General features: G+C 34.8%; 1 non-coding gene across 1 annotated transcript; it reads right to left on the bottom strand.

The window, feature by feature from the left end:
* Positions 1–15,963: 15,963 nt before the first annotated feature.
* On the bottom strand, positions 15,964–16,035 carry Trnap-agg. The gene has a single exon. It is a non-coding gene; the product is annotated as a tRNA-Pro (tRNA).
* Between the last annotated feature and the right edge of the window lie 3,998 nt (positions 16,036–20,033).

Genomic DNA, 20,033 nt, shown 5'->3' with positions numbered 1-20,033 from the left:
CCAGTTTCAGTTGTTAAACCATTGTAAATCTGAAATCCACTAGAATAACGAGTTACCAGTTTCAGTTGTTAAACCATTGTAAACCTGAAAATTCACTAGAATAACGAGTTACCAGCTGAGTTCCAGTTGTTAAACCATTTCAAATCTTTGGTAAACTAATAACTTGAATGCATTCAATAATGCATTACCTTCAGTAAGATAAAACCCAAGTACAGAGCAGCAGGATACATGGGCTATATTTGGTAATCACCGAGCGCCATGATTGGTAGTTGAATGACCTATGACAATGGACGTCTGCCATTGGCCTAGACAAGCCACTCCCACAAATAGCGGTTCATTCAATTGTTACAATGGCGGTTTGTACAGCAGACATTGTGATGAAACTCAAACTCAACGTAATACTCTTGATTGCTATCAATGCACTGTTGATAAATGCATGCTAATAATTGTAATCAATCCACTAAATTGCTACTAACGGCTATATTGATCACAATGGAACAGGTTGAGTGCATGCATTCATTAGATATTTGATAGACGTTGCTCTAGATAATTATGTAACAACGAAATTAATGGTGATTCCAGCTCTAATAATAATTTGATCTAGAACATCATGAAATTGAAAGACCTGAAAGAATATTATTTCCTTGACAAAACAATGTAGAAAGAACCTATTCCGATCCCATCCCAATCCCAGTACACAGAGAATATCCATTCCAAAACAGAGAAAACCTATTGCATTTAGTTACTCACCATAAGCTTATACACTATCTTCCATAAAAGAATGAAAGTTTCACCCAAGCTAATCAATCGTGATTTCAAAATTGTGAAAATGGAGCTTACTTTGATCATATTCTACAAAAAAAAAATGAATTCATGACCCTGAATTGACTCATCGAGGGAAAAATCTGGATAAACAAACACAAGTTTATCATAACACTAACAATCCAGATATAAAAAGAGGATCCCAAGGTAAATTACGTACGGTTTATATTCCAGGGAATTTCATAGCTTCCATCTGGTTCATAATAATATAGAAGAAATATGATATTGCAATAGTTGTATGAATCGATAAATAATGATGGAAAACTATGGCCTACATTCTCTCTCTAGCTTTTCTCTCTGTTGGTGAGGATATTATTGACAATATTTACAGTCGCATCAGAAGCCTGCAGGGTAGTTGAAAGAATACGAATTTTTTTAATATAATTTTCACTTTGTTTGATATTTGTAATATATGGATAATAAATTCGAGCTGACCAGTAATCAAGTTCTCTCAATATTTAGAGAAGTGAAGCTGCGTTTACACCGGAGTAAATAACACGAGCTACTAACAAAAACTTATTAACTTGACTGAATCGTCAAAAATTTCTCTTAACAAAAGTTAATAACTCGAGTTTTTAATAGAAAATTCTTTGTTATTATCATATGTTAATGGCTCTTGTTATAATTAACATCAGTTAATAACAAAAAAATTGAAATTTCTTTTCAACTCCGGTGTAAACGCAGCTTTAGACTGGATCTTCAATGATTTGTCAGCATTTTGTTGTATTTGTAGCATTGATCTCATTCATAAGGAATGCTTATCGTTGGAGTTCATCAGAGTATAGCTTTGGTTGACCATTTATATCTCCGAGCCCAATGACCCCTAATAAAATCACATAGAAAATTTCCTATTCTATAAGTTTATGACGTATTTTATCAGCCATAAAGTGAGATTTGCAACGCTTTGCCCTGTAATGGCTGGCTGGCCCTGCTCCACTCAATAACAATGGTTTATATTTAGCGCTAACGATCAATAATACTGGCGAGATGACTGCCCTTACACAGAGATTCACTTTAAACAGTCAGCTTTCCTGATGAATAACATCATAGCCACCTCTAATACAAGGCCGCGGCCTACGATATTGCAACGTCGCAGTGTAGGCCTACAATCTAATACATGATTCGTGAAAAAGATCAGCTGGTATTTTTTTAAACGTTTTTCACTAATCATGTATCAGATTGTAGGCCTACACTGCGACGTTGCAATATCGTAGGCCGCGGCCTTGTATTGGAGGTGGCTATGATAACATCAATCCTTTGAATTCAGCTGATGCTGACAGATAGAAGTTCATGTTTTAACTATCAGAACTGTTCGAGTGGGGAACATTGATGTTATTTATAAGAAATGCTGATGATTTATAGTGAATCTCTTCATAGCTTCATTTTATTGGGGTTCCCTTATAAGTCTAGTTTATACAGACATCGATTTTTGAACCTCCGATTTTTTGTCGTCTGTATAAATCCTACCAAATCGAACGGAACTTGGCAAACACACATGATGTATGCAGATTGTGCACATACACACTCATTATAATGTGATCATGTGAACATTTTCTTTCTAGCTTTTCTCTCTGTTGGAGAGAGAAATATTTTGACAATATTTTTGCAGTCGCATCAAAGGCTGCAGGGTAATTGATAGAATACGATTTCTATTTTAATAGAATCACCATTTTTTCTATACTTGTGATATAATTATAGATACATAATTCAAGCTAACCAGTTATGTTCAATTCAATATAATTCATTAGAACAGCAATAATATTGTAGGTCCAGAGATCGATGTGTGTTTAATAGTAATAGCTGGACTAAGATAATATACATTTTGATAGGTCTTCAGATAAGTCGTATTTGATAAATATTATGCGATATTCCTGTGGGGTTTTCCTCACATTATTAAACATAATATAATCTATGGATATGTGATATTTGTGATGCAAATATTATGTGTGAGTGATATTTTATGGATCACTGGAATAATGTAACGCAGCTTTACAGAAGCTTTACATGAGATGATAACGAAGTAGATACAAGGAGTGGTAATAATATTGTAGAATTCAGCTACAGTAAAGAAAAGATATGAGATATGTTAGGATTGATACTATTGTTCCTGATACAACTATGAACTTCAGTGCCGAATCGTTAATGTTGAATTCTACCTATCAATGAATTAATAATTTATATAGGTGTTTCCCCTGAGATAACCTGGTTCGATCAATCTCAACCAACAGAAATATGTGCCAGCTTCACATGAGATGATAGCACATGAAGTGTTGAACTGCAATACTGATTGTTTAACAACACATCTAACGAACAAATAACTTCAACAAAATCGAATGAGATGCTTCAACTAAGATAACCAAGTTTAGTAAATCTCAACCAACAGAATAATGAAACATCTGTCTTAGGATGACAGGATATAGACAGTACGCCTACAAACAAACTACATTAACGAATTGTTTAATTAGATGCAGAATAAATAAGATATTCTTCCTGAGCAACAAAGACGCTCTCTCACATAGCCTGTTTCAATTAATCACAATCACTAAATTGATTAAACATCTTTATATAGGATTTCATGCAGGCGACATCACTTTAGATGTGGTCTGTATGAAATAATATATAGCTCAACTATACTAGGGTATGATTGTCAATCAAGAAAAGAGAAACTAACGACTCTCAACTATAGATGTGGTCTTTATGAGATAATATATAGCTCAACTATACTAGGGTATGATTATCAATCAAGAAAAGATAAACTAACGACTCTTAACGAATAGAGTGTTTTCCCTCAGATAACCTCGTAAGTGGGTCCTAATCACTAGAATAATGCTTGGAGTAATTTAACATGGGATCATAGAGGTGCACTCAACTATGAAGAGTCAAACTACAATAATAATACTGTCTAAATCCCTATAGGAAAAAAATACTCGAAAAAAACATTCTCCCTGATACCTAGTTTAGCAAGTCTCAACCACTAGAATAATGTAACAGCTTGGAATAGTTCAGCATAAGATCATGGAGATGCACTCAACTATAGAAGAACCTTACTACAAAACGAATTTCATGTATCTATATAGAAACAGATGACACCTAATTAAAATACATTTTTCCCTGATATAACCTAGTTTGGCCTTCTCAACCAAAAAATGATTCAACAGCTTGAAATAAGTAACATGGAATCACGGAGGTGCACTCAACTATAAGAGAGCCTACAATACGAATAACCTATATCCTTATAGAAACAGATGACTCTCAATAAATAGTCCATTTTCTCTGATATTACCTAGTTTGGCAAGTCTGAACCAAAAAAATGATTTAACAGCTTGGAATAATTAACATGGAATCACGGAGATGCACTCAACAATTGAAAAACCCAACTACAATACTAACTACGATTATATTCTCCAAATCTATACAAAAACAAATAACTTAAAGGAATAGGTAGATCATTTTCCCTGATATAACCTAGTTTGGCAAGTCTGAACCAAAAAAATGATTCACCAGCTTGGAATAATTAACATGGAATCACGGAGATGCCCTCAACAATTGAAGAACCTAACCACAATACTAACTACGATTATATTGTCTCAATCTATACAGAAACAAATAACTTAAAGGAATAGATCGTTTTCCCTGATATAACCTAGATTGGCATGTCTCAACCACTAGAATAATGTAACAGATCTACGTGAGATGTATAAATAGTGATTGAACAGTGTTAATACACCATCAATTGATAGACAAAGTGTATATTAGAAAACAGATTAGATACAGTAGACTTCTTACTTTATCTGGTGTAGCTTCTCGGGACGTAGAACAAAGGGCTCCGTAGCAATTTTTGTGGAACCACACAAGTCCTACAGCCGACCTCAGGAAGGGCGCAGGGAATACTGGCAAAAAGGGCCAACTCACAATCGGTGTGGCCCTGTTGAGACGTTCTGCGCATTCTCACGGACTTAGCGGGGAAAATCGAAAGGGTGGCTTTTCCCTTCGGCCCTTTGCGTGATCAACAGTCGTAATGCGGCTGCTTGCTTGGTTCAGAACGGTGGCTAGTCCTCCTTTCTCTAATTTTGTTTGTAGGGGAGCTGCAAGAGCTGTAATGTGTGTGGTATTAGACCTGAATTGTGTAGGAATTGTTGATAGAGAAATGTGCACAGTTCTATACACAATTTTTTATTTTAAATACATAGGTACAAGTAATGCTGCAGTATGTACAATTCAGAAGACCTGTAGCAGAACAAATCATTGAAATAAAATAATTATTGAGACAATAAAATCATATTGATATTATGTATATTATGATAATATACATCATATTTTAATGTCAGATGTCGTGAAGACTTTCCATGGAGTTTAATGTAGGCCTTCTCCATCAACTTTCAAATCAACAGATCTATGAATTGCTGAATGAATTATATTAATTGATAGCTCATGAGCGTATTCTTGTACCATAAAAATACCGTACTAGGTGCGGCCGACGTTCTATATAATGTAGTGGGGTCCACGTTATACTGGCAGTATTTGATCAACATTGGTATTGCTATCCTTGTTTATGATTCGAAAAACCAGATATCGCTATCCTTTTCCAGCTCAGCAACGTTGCCAGACTGGGTATTAACAATGTAGAAAGTATAAAGGATTTTAACTGTGAGAATTTATTTTTCGTTCATTGAGAAATATATTTTAGTTGATTAAAATATAATTGATTATTCTAAACAAGAACGAACAGTAGCTAATATAGCATCAGTATCAGCTATCCTCCATAGAAGGCAGTGGCAAGGCAGTGCAGAGAATCGACAACGCCGTTCTCCTATAATTCTCCATTGCCTTTATAATGGGAACCTCTCTGTAGTAGGGTTAATAATATAAGGTATATACTACCATAGAGAAATAATAGCGCAAGTAGATATCCCATGGTACAGGACGTTTATGTCGCAACTTTTGCTGTTATCCCAAGCCGATAGTTAACGTAGTTCTTTCCCGTGAAGCTGTGTGACGCTCGTAATCTCTCATACTGTGTCGTTCATACTCTCTTACCCCAACAAAACAGTGGAAATCGACAATAATCGACAGTAATCAGCTTGGGATAACAGTAAAAGTTGCGACATAAACGCCCTATACCATGGGATATCTACTTACGCTATTGTTTCTTCATGATAGTACATACTGTGGAGGGTTTCGAAAATAAGATTTTTGAACAATTTCCCTAAATATATATTGTTCAGGAGAGCACAATAGGAACAGAAGATTATTTGAAACAATGGGTGAATTGAATACAACCTAGAATCAAGAATTTCCTCAATGATCGATTATTATGCAGTTTTAGCGATACTTTTTGATAATAAAGTCGAATATCTATTTTTTATGGAAATGGCTTTGGAATTGGCTTCACTAAACACTCAAAGGTAGACTAACTATCTACACAAGGTAGGCAGAAATGTATCCACAAAGGTAGGGTTACAATCTACCAAACTGTTACTACTGTGACATACTGTTTTTTGGGCTAATGAAGCTTTTTCTATTCTTTTCTATTCCAAAGGTACGCCATACATTATAGATATTTAGTACAAATGTAGGTTACTCCTGAAATATTTTTCATATTCCGTCAGTGAATCACGCCGTTCAAGAACTAAGAACCCCTCTTTCGAAAACATCCCTTCAGCAAACCGCTGAGGCATACCACAAACTGCATATTTCCGGGCTCATTTCATCAAGCGCCCCAAACTTGAAAGTTGCGGCCCGAGTCTCAAATCCCATCAAGCAGCTCCAAAACTTGCAAGTTGCTGCTCGCATCTCGTCGAGGGATGAAAACTTTCCGGTAAAGCTCGGCAAGTTTGCTCTGCTTGCGTTTTATTCATTCGCTGAATAACTCCAGAAGGCCGTGGAATAAAAGAGGCTGAGAAAGTCGAAAAATCTCGCAAGTACCACTCTTGTGCGAAGTTTCACTATCATCTGACAGCACAGGTTTAAAGTGAAGCTTTGATGTTACTCATAAGAAATGCTGACAGCCAATTTGTCACTTCCAGCATTCTACAGATGGAAATTACTGGATTAATTTGGATTTTCGTTTATTAATGACTAGCCGTCAGGCTCGCTTCGCTCGCCATATCCGTCTAGCCAGGGGACTCCGCCCCCTGGACCCCCGACTGGATCGTCCAAGAATGGGATCAGCAGGCTCGCTTCGCTCGCCTGCATTTTTCATTTGAGCATTTTTATCATATGTTGGGACAATCCAGTTGGGGGTCCAGACTAGAATGTCTGGCTAAACGGATATAGCGAGCGAAGCGAGCCTGACGGCTAGTAATATAATATTCCCAGGATTGAAGTAGCAGTACCCAATCAATTTTTCCGCGATAAATGCATTTCAATCTTCAACTTGGTGCCAACCTAACAAAGTCAACTCAACTTAATGCCAACCTGACAAAATTATTAATTTAGTTTCCAGTTAACAACTGTTTCGAAGAGGTACTCTATCTAGATTACTGTTCTATATTAACATATGATATGGAAGTTTCAATTATAATTAAGAGATTGGGAGAAGAAGAATATACATGCTAAAAGACGAACTTTAAACCCTTAAAAACAACCCTTAGAGTTAAAATATTGCCAAAAGATTCCTTAGTGCGCCTCTAAAGGGCCAACTGAACATACCTACCAAATTTGAACGTTTTTGGTCCGGTAGATTTTTAGTTATGCGAGTGACTGAGTGAGTCAGTGAGTCAGTCAGTCAGTCAGTCAGTCAATGAGTGAGTGCCATTTAGCTTTTATATATATAGATAGATAGATAATATTATTATTGATTCATAAGCATTTGAATAATTGCAATATCTCAGTAATTTCCATGTGTAGACTGGCTGGCCGCTATGGCTTCGTATGAAATGAGCGCTGCTATCCAGAGATTGTCAGTTTGGTGTAAGGGTAAGCATTCCTGACCGGCAATTAGGAGGTACTGGGTTCGATTCCCGGGCTGACAAATAATTTTTGAATAGTAGCGCTTATCGAATTTCCATCTAGCTGTTTACCCTGTTGTCAGTATTTGCAGTAGCAGAAGTCTTCAGGGTGAATTACAGCATTTAATTTGGATTTTCGTTCAATAATAATTAATACTTTCAGCATTGGTTAGATGTGGAGCATTGATGCTATAGTGAGGTCCACGTTATAATGACAGTGTTTGATTAGCTATGGAATTGCTATCCCTGTCTATTATTCAACAAAACGGATAACGCTATCTCTTTCTCGCTCTGCTCTGTTGCCAGATCGTCTTCTAACAATGTAGAATTTATATCAAACTAACAAAATATTTTACCTTAATCATGAAAATTCATTATTACCTTATTGAAAGATATAATTTATTGGTTAATAAAATATAGTTGATTATTTTAAACGAGAATTAACCGTTAATATTACATCAATAATCCTGTATCAGCCACCATCTATAGAAGGAATTGACAAGACAGAGGATCGGCAACGTTTTCTTCCATCTTTCTCCACTGCCATTATAACGTGGTCCTCAGTATAGGATGATTATTTCTTTATTTTAGACGAGAATGAACAGTTAATATTACATCAATAAACCTGTATCAGCTACCATCTGTAGAGGGCATTGACAAGACAGAGGATCGGCAACGTTTTTCTCCTATCTTACTCCAGTGCCATTATAACGTGGACCTCACTATATTCGTGAGGAATATGATGACAGTTCGAAATGAATCCGCTATACTATTGGACTTCAAAAGCGGACAACTTGTCTGATCAGAAGTGTTCCCCTCTCTCCAGAGAGATTCATTACCAACTTTGAGCATTGCCAGAATGGGAAGCCTTAACACTATTTATAATGAATGCTGAGAATTTGAAATGTCCCAATTTTAGGCCTACAGTGAATAAGACGGAGTAAGTTCTAATGACTATGGTGAGATCTACTTTTAATGGTCAGTATTTATTAAGTGGGGAACATTGATGTAATCTGTAAGGAATGCTGACTGCTTAAAGTTGATCTCACTATATAGAATTCCTTTGATTTCAGAGTGCAGAGTTCTACTAGTTAAAAATCAACTAAATGAAAAACTTCCAATAATATTATGAATTTGTGATTTGAATTGATCAACTCGACAATACCGTCGAAAATAGTAATGAAATCACAGAATATTCACTAGTAGTTCTGTGAACAGTAGACCTCACGTAGATTGAAACTATAGACCTTATAGAAATACAGCAATAGACTGGCTTCTCCACACATCTGTGTAATCACTTGTCAGCTGATTTATGATGAATAATTCTATAGTCTAATATTAGCGTATGAAGGAGGCTCCTTTTTCCTTTTATATTATCCTTGAAATGCGAAATTTTCAAAAACCTTGTATATACGTCGACGCGCAATTAAAAAAGGAACAACATACCTGGCAAATTTCATGAAAATCTATTACCGCGTTTCACCGTAAATGCGCAACATATAAACATTTAAACATAAAGAGAAATGCCAAACTGTCGACTTGAATCATAGACCTCACTTCGCTTGGTCAATTACAACAAAATTTATGTTGGCCAGTACGGTACCTTGAAGAATTAGAATAGTTATTTTTTCACTCCTATCCATTTCAACACATGTTTCTTATCACTTGTCATTTTTGATTCATTACTGTATTCTTGAACAAGTGAATCCAACTACATGCCTTGATGGAAAGTGTCTTCAACGTTGTTTCCAATTCAACAAGAGCCTCGTTTTTGTCTATGCCATAGTCTAAAAAAAAGCTGAGTCAAAAATATCAATCACTTGCTGTCCCCAAACTCAATACTTTCTGTCGCAAAAGTCATCTCAGATCTCAGGATTGTTGGAATCATATAAACTTAATTTTGGACATCCGTTGAATACTCTTGAACTCATACATATTAAAGTGAAATTGAGAAATGTAAAGCTATTAGCATAGATTCAAGCCTATGTTCATTATGTGTATTATGAAGCCTATGTTTCTGAGCCTATTCATTTCAGTCTATGCTATTGGTGAATTTTCAAGATGAAGAAGTAGAGCTGGGTTTACACCAGAGTAAACTTAACTTAAACTTAAAACTTATAGATTCTATTAGATTGAACGGAACTTGACAAACACATATGTTCATCATGTGTATGATAAGTTATGTTCAATCTAATTGAATCTATAAAAATTAAGTTATTAAAAATTTGTTAATAGCTTTGGTGTAAACGCAGCTCAAGCTCTTGTCAAGTCAGTTCTACCTTTCTTTGTCTGATACCAATGAACCTCGTCTGATTCAAATGAGCAGGGTATTTTACACTATACTTGTAGATCTATTAATATTGATGGAATTCGTTCATAGCATTGATTGAACAATATAACGACGAAAATAGCAACGTAATCACAAAGCATTAATTTCCAAAATTGTTCTACTTCTAATATATGTTCACTTAGTTATTCAGAGAAACTTGTATGTACAATAAAAAACATGATAAACTTTCCATATTTATCTTAACACAACATGTTTTAAACTCTTTGAAGTAATTTTTAAGTGTCAATTTCCACTTCTATGTCAGCCTTCATAGTATTAATATAATGATAGTTAGTATTCTACTGTAGTAGAAAGAATGGATCAACAAGACCATAAATAATTTCATCTCTTTATTCGAGACCAAACAACTGGAAAATCAGCATATTCATTCCAACACAACAGGTTTCGAACTCTTTAAAGTCATTTTCAAGTGTCAATTTCTACTTTTGAGTTTAGCCTAAGGTAAAAATTAAGAGTGCTCCAATAACAATGGAAATCAATTTTCCATAGAGCTCTCCGAAAGTATTTGTGTGAAAAACACATCAGAATGTTGAGAATCATAGATCGTAAACGATCCTGAAAATTATGATGTAGTTGGCTAGTAAAATATCATATTTCTGTAGTGATTATGAGATTCTTTGTGACAGTCTTATCATAAGATAATTGAAATTATTATTGTTTGGTCTCAATTTCTTTGAGACTAGAAATCAGCTTATTTATTCCAACACAACAAGTTTCGAACTCTTCAGAGTCATTTTCGAGTGACAAGTCTCACTTCTAAGTACAGCCTACATTAATAAATGATATGATATTATTCTACTGAGGGAGAAAAAATGATCTACAACACTATAAATTTTACCTATTTAATTGAAAGCAAAGAGCTAGGAAATCAGGAGTCAGGACCAATAGGCATTATTGATGCTGCCTTGATGTATAATTATCGTATTTGAGCATACATGTACCGGGAAGCAGACGCGTTGTCATGGAAACGAGGCGCCAGATACGTCTAGACGTCCAGGATCGACGTCAGGATATTATTGTATTAGACCGGGCGCCCCCTGCACCCCATCATAGTCAAATCAGGCAACTACTGTATTTAAATTTGCAGTCACCGCAGATTTGATATTTTGCAACGTGTAGTACTTGAATACTTATTTTTTATGTAGGACAGTACTTTTTACTTTCCTTGACCTATTACCAGAGGTAAGGAAAGTATTGCTTTCCGAAAAAAATTGAGTTAGCCTACCCCAATTTCTGAACGTTTCAAGGTCCCCTGAGTCCAAAAAAGTGATTTTTGGGTATTGGTCTGTATGTGTGTGCGTGTGTGCATGTGCGTCTGTGTACACGATATTTCATCTCCCAATCAACGGAATGACTTGAAATTTGGAACATAAGGTCCTTCCGACACTAACAATTTCGATCAAATCCAATTCAAGATGGCGGCTAAAATGATGTCAAAAACAGGGTTTTTCGCGATTTTCTCAAAAACGGCTCCAACGTTTTTGATCAAATTAATACCTAGAATAGTCATTTATAAGCTCTATCAACTTCCACAAGTCCCATATCTGTGAAAATTTCAGGAGCTCCGCCCCATCTATGCAAAGTTTGATTTAAGATTCCCAATTTTATCAGGCTTCGGATACAATTTAATTGAAAAATTTCGAGTGGAAAAGATTGAGCATGAAAATCTCTATAATTAATGTTCAGTAACATTTTCATCAAAAATTGGAAATAAGCTTGAAATTCGAGAAAAAGTGATTATTCAATATTGCAAACTGTTGGCAGCTGTTGATTCTATTAAATCATCCACTATGAAGAGATAGCAGAGCTCGTGTGTCTCCAGCGTTATTGTCCTGTCACCAGCTGGCTCAGATCTTTGAATAGTAGACTTGAGATGCGCGTGAACACTAGCGTCAGTTGATCAATTTCCATAACGGTAAGGAAAGTTGTGTGAGTGCGCCACACCAGATTTTATTCTTGCCTATCCGGTAAGAATAAAATCTTTATAGATCTTTATGATCATGTTTCAAGAAAAACGTGATTGTTTTTTCAACCCTACCCTACTTATACACTACAGATGTGATTGATCTTTCAAAAAACATTAGAACATCCAGACCTAAAAGAATAAAAATACCTGAAACAAACTAAATACAATGCTAGAATATTCTATTGAGAAAATAATGAGAATGACCAATACTAGATCATTCTATCCTGTGCTATGTTCAATATCACAATGATGATATACAAACATGTATATGTTTCACATCATAATAATGGTATACAACATGTAAAAGAGTAGCGAATCTTATAGAATAAAATAATGCTTCAATATAACAAATAAGAGGTATAGAATATAAAAAATATGCAGCAAATATCTCATAGAATCAAAAAATGCTCCAATAACAATGGAAATCAATTTTCCATAGAGCTCTCCAATAGTATTTGTGTGAAAAACATATCGGAATGTTGAGAATCATAGATCGTAAGCGATCCTGAAAATTATGCTGTAGTTGGCTAGTAGAATAACATATTTTTGGAGTGATTATGAGATTCTTTGTGACAGTCTTTTCTTATTCAATTTGAGAAATTTCCAATAAACAGCGTCATGCACTGCATCTTTGAAGAGCTGCATTATTTTCTCATAGAATATTATAAGGTACTCTCTAACTAATGTTACTCAACTCACGATTTGGAATACATATATCATATTGTCCGTATACGTGTTCACAAAGTCGGGAGTTATATCAAACGAAGTAGAAAATGTTTCAAATGTATCGCGTATCGTCTTAAAAGCAACACATGAGAGTGAAGAATGAATTTTTTTAGTAAATCTCATCTATAATGCTCGATTTCTCCACATTTCCAACTTCATTCTGCATCCATCAGGAGCCCATATTAATTGACCGAGCGAAGTGAGGTCTAAGATTCAAGTCGGCGGTTTGGCATTTCTCTTTCAATGTTTATATGTTGCGCATTTACGGCGAAACGCGGAAATAGATTTTCATGAAATTTGACAGGTATGTTCCTTTTTAAATTGCGTGTCGACGTATATACAAGGTTTTTGGAAATTTTGCATTTCAAGGATAATATAAAAGGAAAAAGATGTCTCCTTTGAACGCCAATATTACCGTAAAAATCAGACTATAAAATTATTCATCATAAATCATCTGTCTAGTGGACTATAATACTACCCGTTGAAAAACATCGAACATCTTGAGAATAATGATATTTATCTTTCCATCAACGTCGTAGACAGTTGCAGCCAGACCTGATAACAGCGCTCACACTCACATTCCGGGATGACACGTCACGGTACGATAGGACAGAAAGCTCTATGTTTATTTAGGACTTTTTCTAGACATTTTAAATTGATAAATTATTTATTAATTCTTGAGAAAACATAACAACAGGTCAATGTAACTTACTGAGCGCGAGGTCCACTGTTCACAGAACTACTAGTGATAAAACTAATGCAACAAGCAATGCTACTATATGTAACCCTATCTAAATTTAGGAGAGAAATATAGCACAAGGTTACCTTATTTTTTCTCTCCCTATCATTCTGATGATGAACTTATTGTATGAATGAATGAATAAAGAATGAAGAATTGGCAACTATTATTGCAAATTCATTTCAATCACAATATAAATTTGAATCATTGGTGATTCATATCACACCAACGTTTAATCATTTAATCATTCAAAACTACACAACTTACAGAAAAATACCAGAGGCTTATAAGCCCAAAACGGTTCCAATTCTAATTTATACAACAGTCCAAATGTAGCTAGGTTATGTGTCGCTTAACATTCATTAATTACACACTCAATTCACAATTCAAAACACACAAAAATCATTCTAAATTAAATTAAATTTGTGATAATCAAATCTTATCACTCCTTCACATGTCATGTAACTTTTGAATTTGATACACTCACAACTTCTAAGCTGAGATCTCCGAAACATGAAAGTTCCAACAAGTTCATTGAAAATACCTCCAGACATCCTACTGCCACACAGAAGCAGAAGCAGCTTTCTCAAGTATTATTTCTTCAGCACTGTTTTCATTTAAAGTTTCAGAGACATACAACTTTTACTATTATCTCACTTTGAGCCACCTCTCGAGGATCCGTTCAGAACTGAACAATTTCTCAACTAACGTAACGTCTGTGCAGATGACAAGCTCTCACAAAGGACCGCAATTTGGAGCATCTCGCAAACTGCGATACAAAACAAAAATGCTCCATCATATCCCTTGGAAATTTGAAGTGACATGATAGAAGAAACAGTTCTTTGCCCGTTACTTCACCTGGATATCCTTCTCACAATAGATGAATTGAATTGGGAAATTTTGTAACATCAGATCATAGAATTCTATTGTGGGGCGACTGGATATGATCAAATCTGATTCTTTCAAAGTAGTCTCTTTGAAATTCTTGCAATACATAAATCAAATTGGAAAAGTTTGAAACATCAAATCATATAATCTCATTGTAGGTCAAGTTGAGGAGAAGATTATCAAGTCTGAACTCCCCTGAAGGATATTTTATCAATTCATTCCTAGTTTCATTCAAGCAATAACAGATATATTTGATATGATTTGCCAGAGGGGTTTAAATCTGCATGCAGCATTACAAAAAATAATAAATAAAAACTTACAAAATATACTATTTATTGTCGGATAGCAATAAGTAGTCCTACAGACTTGTTAGAAAAATTTAAAAAAAATCTAGTATCAGGCTACTACGATGCTTGTGATTTGATGGATATATAAAATAAAAAATATATATATATTGCTCAGGTGAGTCAATCCATTAGTGTTTATCAAAAGATTGATACATCAGAACCCCGGTCCGAAACGAGTTGGCAGAAATCCGGATCAACCGAAATCATAGAAATAATTCCATGTATGTAGGAATTGATTGGACCTAATATACCTAATTTGACCCAATTCAACCTTTAATATACCTAATTGACCGAACGAAGTGAGGTCTATGTTTCAACTCGGATTTTCTTTTGTCTTTCTGTATGTAACGCGATTACGGCCAAACACGTTGATAGAATTGTATGAGATTTGGCAAGAATATTCCCTTTTTAACTGCGCGTCGATGTATACACAAGGTTTTTTGAAATTTTGAATTTTAAGGATAATATGAAAGGAAAAAGAATTTCCTTCATACTCTGATATTACTATATATCGTCTACACTGAAGATAGGATTAATGAGACATAGAACTATTCATAATCGATCAGCTGACAAGTGGATTATACATTGCATGCATTACACAGATGTCTGGAGAGGCCGGTAAACAGGTGAGACCAGATACTCGTGGATAAAAAATCTGCGTGAGGTCTACTGTTCACAGAACTACTTGTATGTAATCAGCGACCTCTGCACCGATTCTGTTCTCAGTTGTTCAGTTATAGTCTTATAATATTCTCCAATTCATCATTGGGGAACAGTGTTTTAGTACCCAGTTGAAATAAAACACTCTATTTTAAAGAATTTGTTCGTGAAATTCCAATAAAAGTGGGCGATTCTCAGGATGAATAGTATTGGAATAAAATTATCCATCATGAATGAAGGCTTTCGAATAATTGAATTTAATTATTTCGAATAATTGAAGTTTATTTTTATTGTCCTTCATCTGGAGGACATATAAATTCCTGCTTGACAAACACAAATTTCTAGACAATTTCTTGACAAATTAATATAAATTTCTCTCTGTGAGAGATAAATTTCTACAAATTATGAAAATACAATGCAATTGATCCAGCTTTACACTTCAGCTAAGAGTACTTTAGGACGAATAGTACCAAAGAAGTAATCTTACCAAATTTATTGCATGAATCCAAAAAAGTGGGCTCGTCCGGGATTTGAACCCGGGACCTCTCGCACCCTAAGCGAGAATCATACCCCTAGACCAACGAGCCTTGTTGACCACTAAATGTACCAGTTTTATTTGAATTGGTAATTTTCAAGCCTGACGGCAAAAGTGAAAGTTGGCAGGTGAATATTGCAGCGAGGTCGTTTGCAGATACAGAAAAACCTTTGAGGATATAGATATAGCTACACACAATCTCATCTCTATTCACTTTCTCGCTCATAGTTTAACTCCATCTCGCTCTTTTACCAGTACTCAAAGTTGGTTCAATCGCTTCAAACTTAGGACATCCGATTGACAAATAAACAGAACAGAACAGACCTATGTGTTTAATATCAGAATATTATGGATGGAAATAAAGTAGCAGTTGCATTTGTTCAAATGCTAATTTATTAATAATTATCATTAAACGAAATTCCAATTAAATGCTGTAAATCACCCTGAAGACTTCTGCAACTACAAATATTGACAACAGGGTAAACAGCTAGATGGAAATTCGATGAGCGCTACTATACGAAAATTATTTGTCAGCCCGGGAATCGAAACCAGTACCACCTAATTCCCGGTCAGGAATGCTTACCCTTACACCAAACCTATCCAGGGATTGTCAGTTTGGTGTAAGGGTAAGCATTCCAGACCGGAAATTAGGAGTTACTGGTTTCGATTCCCGGGCTGACAAAAATACTTTTTGTATGATAGCGCTCATCGAATTTCCATCTAGCTGTTTACCCTGTTGTCAATATTTGCAGTAGCAGAGGTCTTCAGGGTGATTTACAGCATTTAATTTGAATTTCGTTTGATAATAATTAGAATATCATGATAAAAATTGAAGTAGCTATATTAATATTGAATTTTATTATTTTTCGTTCAGTTGCAGTGTTAGAGAAAATAATATCAATAGAAATAAGAATCAAAATCCAAGTACCTTTTTGTGAAATTTTTACTCACAACATGTTTTATTTTCCAATCACTTGATAATGGCATCATAGCCGAAATATGTTGTGAGTAGGCCTAAACAATTTTACAAAAGGGAACATAGATTTTCATTTTTATTTCTATTCAAGAGTAGCCTAAGGAAAATATATTATATAAATAGTATGTAGAAGGGTCCTCACATGGGTTAATGCTATAGTTTGAGTAAAATAAGTTGAGACTTAATGACTCAGGTAGCCCTCCATTCGAAGACATTGCCAAATTGAGTAGAATCGCAAATTTCTCTCATTCCAAATTTCATCATGCAATGAATTATAAGCCTATGAAGAATATAGTCCTTGATATCCCAGTGATGCTAAGAAGGTTCCAGGGTTTGGAGGTTGGGAGGAAATCAATATATTTATATAAAATTTGAAAAATTGTAAAAACAATTGTTTTTCTTTAAGATACGGTAACACTTCTATCAGAGCTATGGAATGTCGTAGTAAGTAAGATTCTAATATTGAATAAACAAGGATAATGTCTTCTCTCTATTGGTTTCTGGATCATTTTTATCCGACCTTCAGTCATTTTCGATTTTAATAATTATGTTCGTCAATGTAGGGATATTTCGAGCATAAAACTAGGAAACAACCAATGTAACAGATTTATTCAATCATAACTAGCTGATTGCAACCCTTACCAGCGGGCAAGGCTTGATTCCTTTTGCTGGTGATGCCGGATAACCATTGAGAAGTATCTAAAACATGAAATTTTCAACATGCTGCAGACATTTTTATTTTAAAATATCAGTGGGAGATGAACGCGAGAAAGATGCTCAGAAATAATTGGAATTATTTTCACAATATTATTGTCAAAAGTATTTTTAAAAAATTTTAACAACTGACAAAAATATGCAGTGGAATAGTTAGTGGAGCTCGTATAGTTGGATAACCCGAAATAGTTGGATAATTTCGTAATTTTGGATAAATTCGTATAGTTGAATAACCCGTAATAGTTGGCTTTTTGTGTAGTTGAGAAGTTGATATTGTGGTAATTATTCATATTGAATGAAAAAAACTAAGAAATTGTCAAAACCCTCAGATTTATTGATACTTGGAAAGACCGGTTTCGGTTATTACACCGATGGTTTTGACAATGGTGTAATAACCGAAACCGGTCTTTGATTTTCTAAGTATCAAAAAATCTGTGGCTTTTGACAATTTCTTAGTCTTTTTTATTCAATACGAAATAGTTGGATTGATATAATTGGATAATTTCGTAATTTTGGATAAATTCGTATTAGTTGGATAACCAAAAATAGTTCACTCTAAAATATCTTCAATGCGAATGGAGTTTGTCACACAGAACAATTTAGTTCACAAAAATGTACACTATTTCTCGAATTTACTTCTTCATTCTCTTACTAATTATTACAGAAAATTGTGAAACACTACTTTGTTACTATAACATCTCCCATTCTGAATCACAACAGAATGATTCAAATCCCATGGGAGGTAACAGCAATGTATAAGTATATCTGAGTTAAGAGCTACATACATTAAATTAGACTTCATAAGAAGGTAGCAGAAAAAAAATGCTATCTGAGTCAAAAGCTACATAATAGATTATACTACATAGAGAGGTAACAGGAATGTAGAGATATAAGCTATCTGAGTCAAGAGCTCTATATATTAGATTTTGTGCTGTGGTTTTTGAAATGTGGCCCCAGAATGATACTAAAACTATCCACAAGACCCCCAGTGTGATGTTAGAAAGGAAACATTACCAAAGGAGCCTTTCAGAGCGATAACATCATCAAGACCTATGACCATATATTTTTACTCAGCTCACATTTCTCTCTTATGACTGACGTGAAGATGATTCACTTTTGCTATTGCTTTCTTTCTTTTTCTTGGATAAAATTCTATAATATGCAAATACAGCAGAGGTGGTCAATGTATATTATAAGCAATGGATTGGAGCGCACCTGAATATGCAGGTTTCAGTCGAGGGTTTTATAGAGCATCATCTCAATTTGGAATAGATTGATCGCATAGCATTCTCTGTAATCGATCACAATTCATAGAAAAGAGATGAATTGATCATTGTTTATTAACAGTGATATTGTAAATTTATTCTTCTTCTACGGGCAGAAACAGAAACTTCCACCCGAAGCCCGAATTGATCATTGTTTACTAGCAAAGATATTGTTAATTGATTCTTCTTCTGTTTGATTCTGAATCAATAAATGTTAATCAATGTTATTGATTCATCAATTATTGATTCTGAATCAATATTAATTGATTCTGTTTGAGGTTGAGTGGTAGAGAGGACTTAAAAGTCCTAACTCCGCCTAATAAAGAATTTTTTCATTTCATTTCATTTCATTTCTACAGGTAGAAACAGAAACTTTCACCCGAAGCCCGAAATGAATCTCAAGTTGATTGGAAAAAGATCAAATTGAATAACATTGAATTCAAATTATTAGATTGATAAGTTGAATTCTCAAGACATCAATCTGTATAGTTTCCCAGTATCACATTTGAACTCTTAAGTTCCGAGCAGAGATTTGAGGAAGCATTCATTAAAAATTTGAACAATACGCAGTTTGGTCAGTATATTATTTTTCTCATTTTTTCGGGAGAAATAAATTAATTATCAACTCTGCTCTCTTACGCTCCTTGATAATAGAAACTCGAATCTACAAATGGATTAGCAAAATTCTCTCCTGTTCAGGAGATATGACCACTTGAATAAATTAAATTGAAATACGCAAATTGGTCAGTACATTATTTTTCTCATTTGGGAATGGAATAGTTTTGGGCCAAGCCTGTTGTTCCTTCTTAATCATACTTATATGATTTGTGATTCTGTCCACGAATAAATAAATAAATAAATATAGTAGAGAAGGATTGGGAAAAATGACGGGCTTTTTTGCTCGAAATCCCCCTCCCCCCTCTCCCCCCTCGCCCATCCCTCCTCCCCTTCCCCCCGCCTGTAGGGCGGGGGGTGTTCTAAAAATAGATTTCCCCTTCCCCCTGACCAGTGGTGGTGAGGGGGATAGAGAGAGAGGGAGATATATCTTTCTCTCTCTTTCTAAAAATAGATTTCCCCTTCCCCCTGTCCAGTGGT

The sequence above is a fragment of the Nilaparvata lugens genome, chromosome 3 (assembly GCF_014356525.2).
Source record: "Nilaparvata lugens isolate BPH chromosome 3, ASM1435652v1, whole genome shotgun sequence".
Classification (NCBI taxonomy): Eukaryota; Metazoa; Arthropoda; class Insecta; order Hemiptera; family Delphacidae; genus Nilaparvata; species Nilaparvata lugens.
The sequence above is the reverse complement of the archived record's forward strand: the minus strand, read 5'-3'. Positions and strand labels throughout refer to the sequence as shown.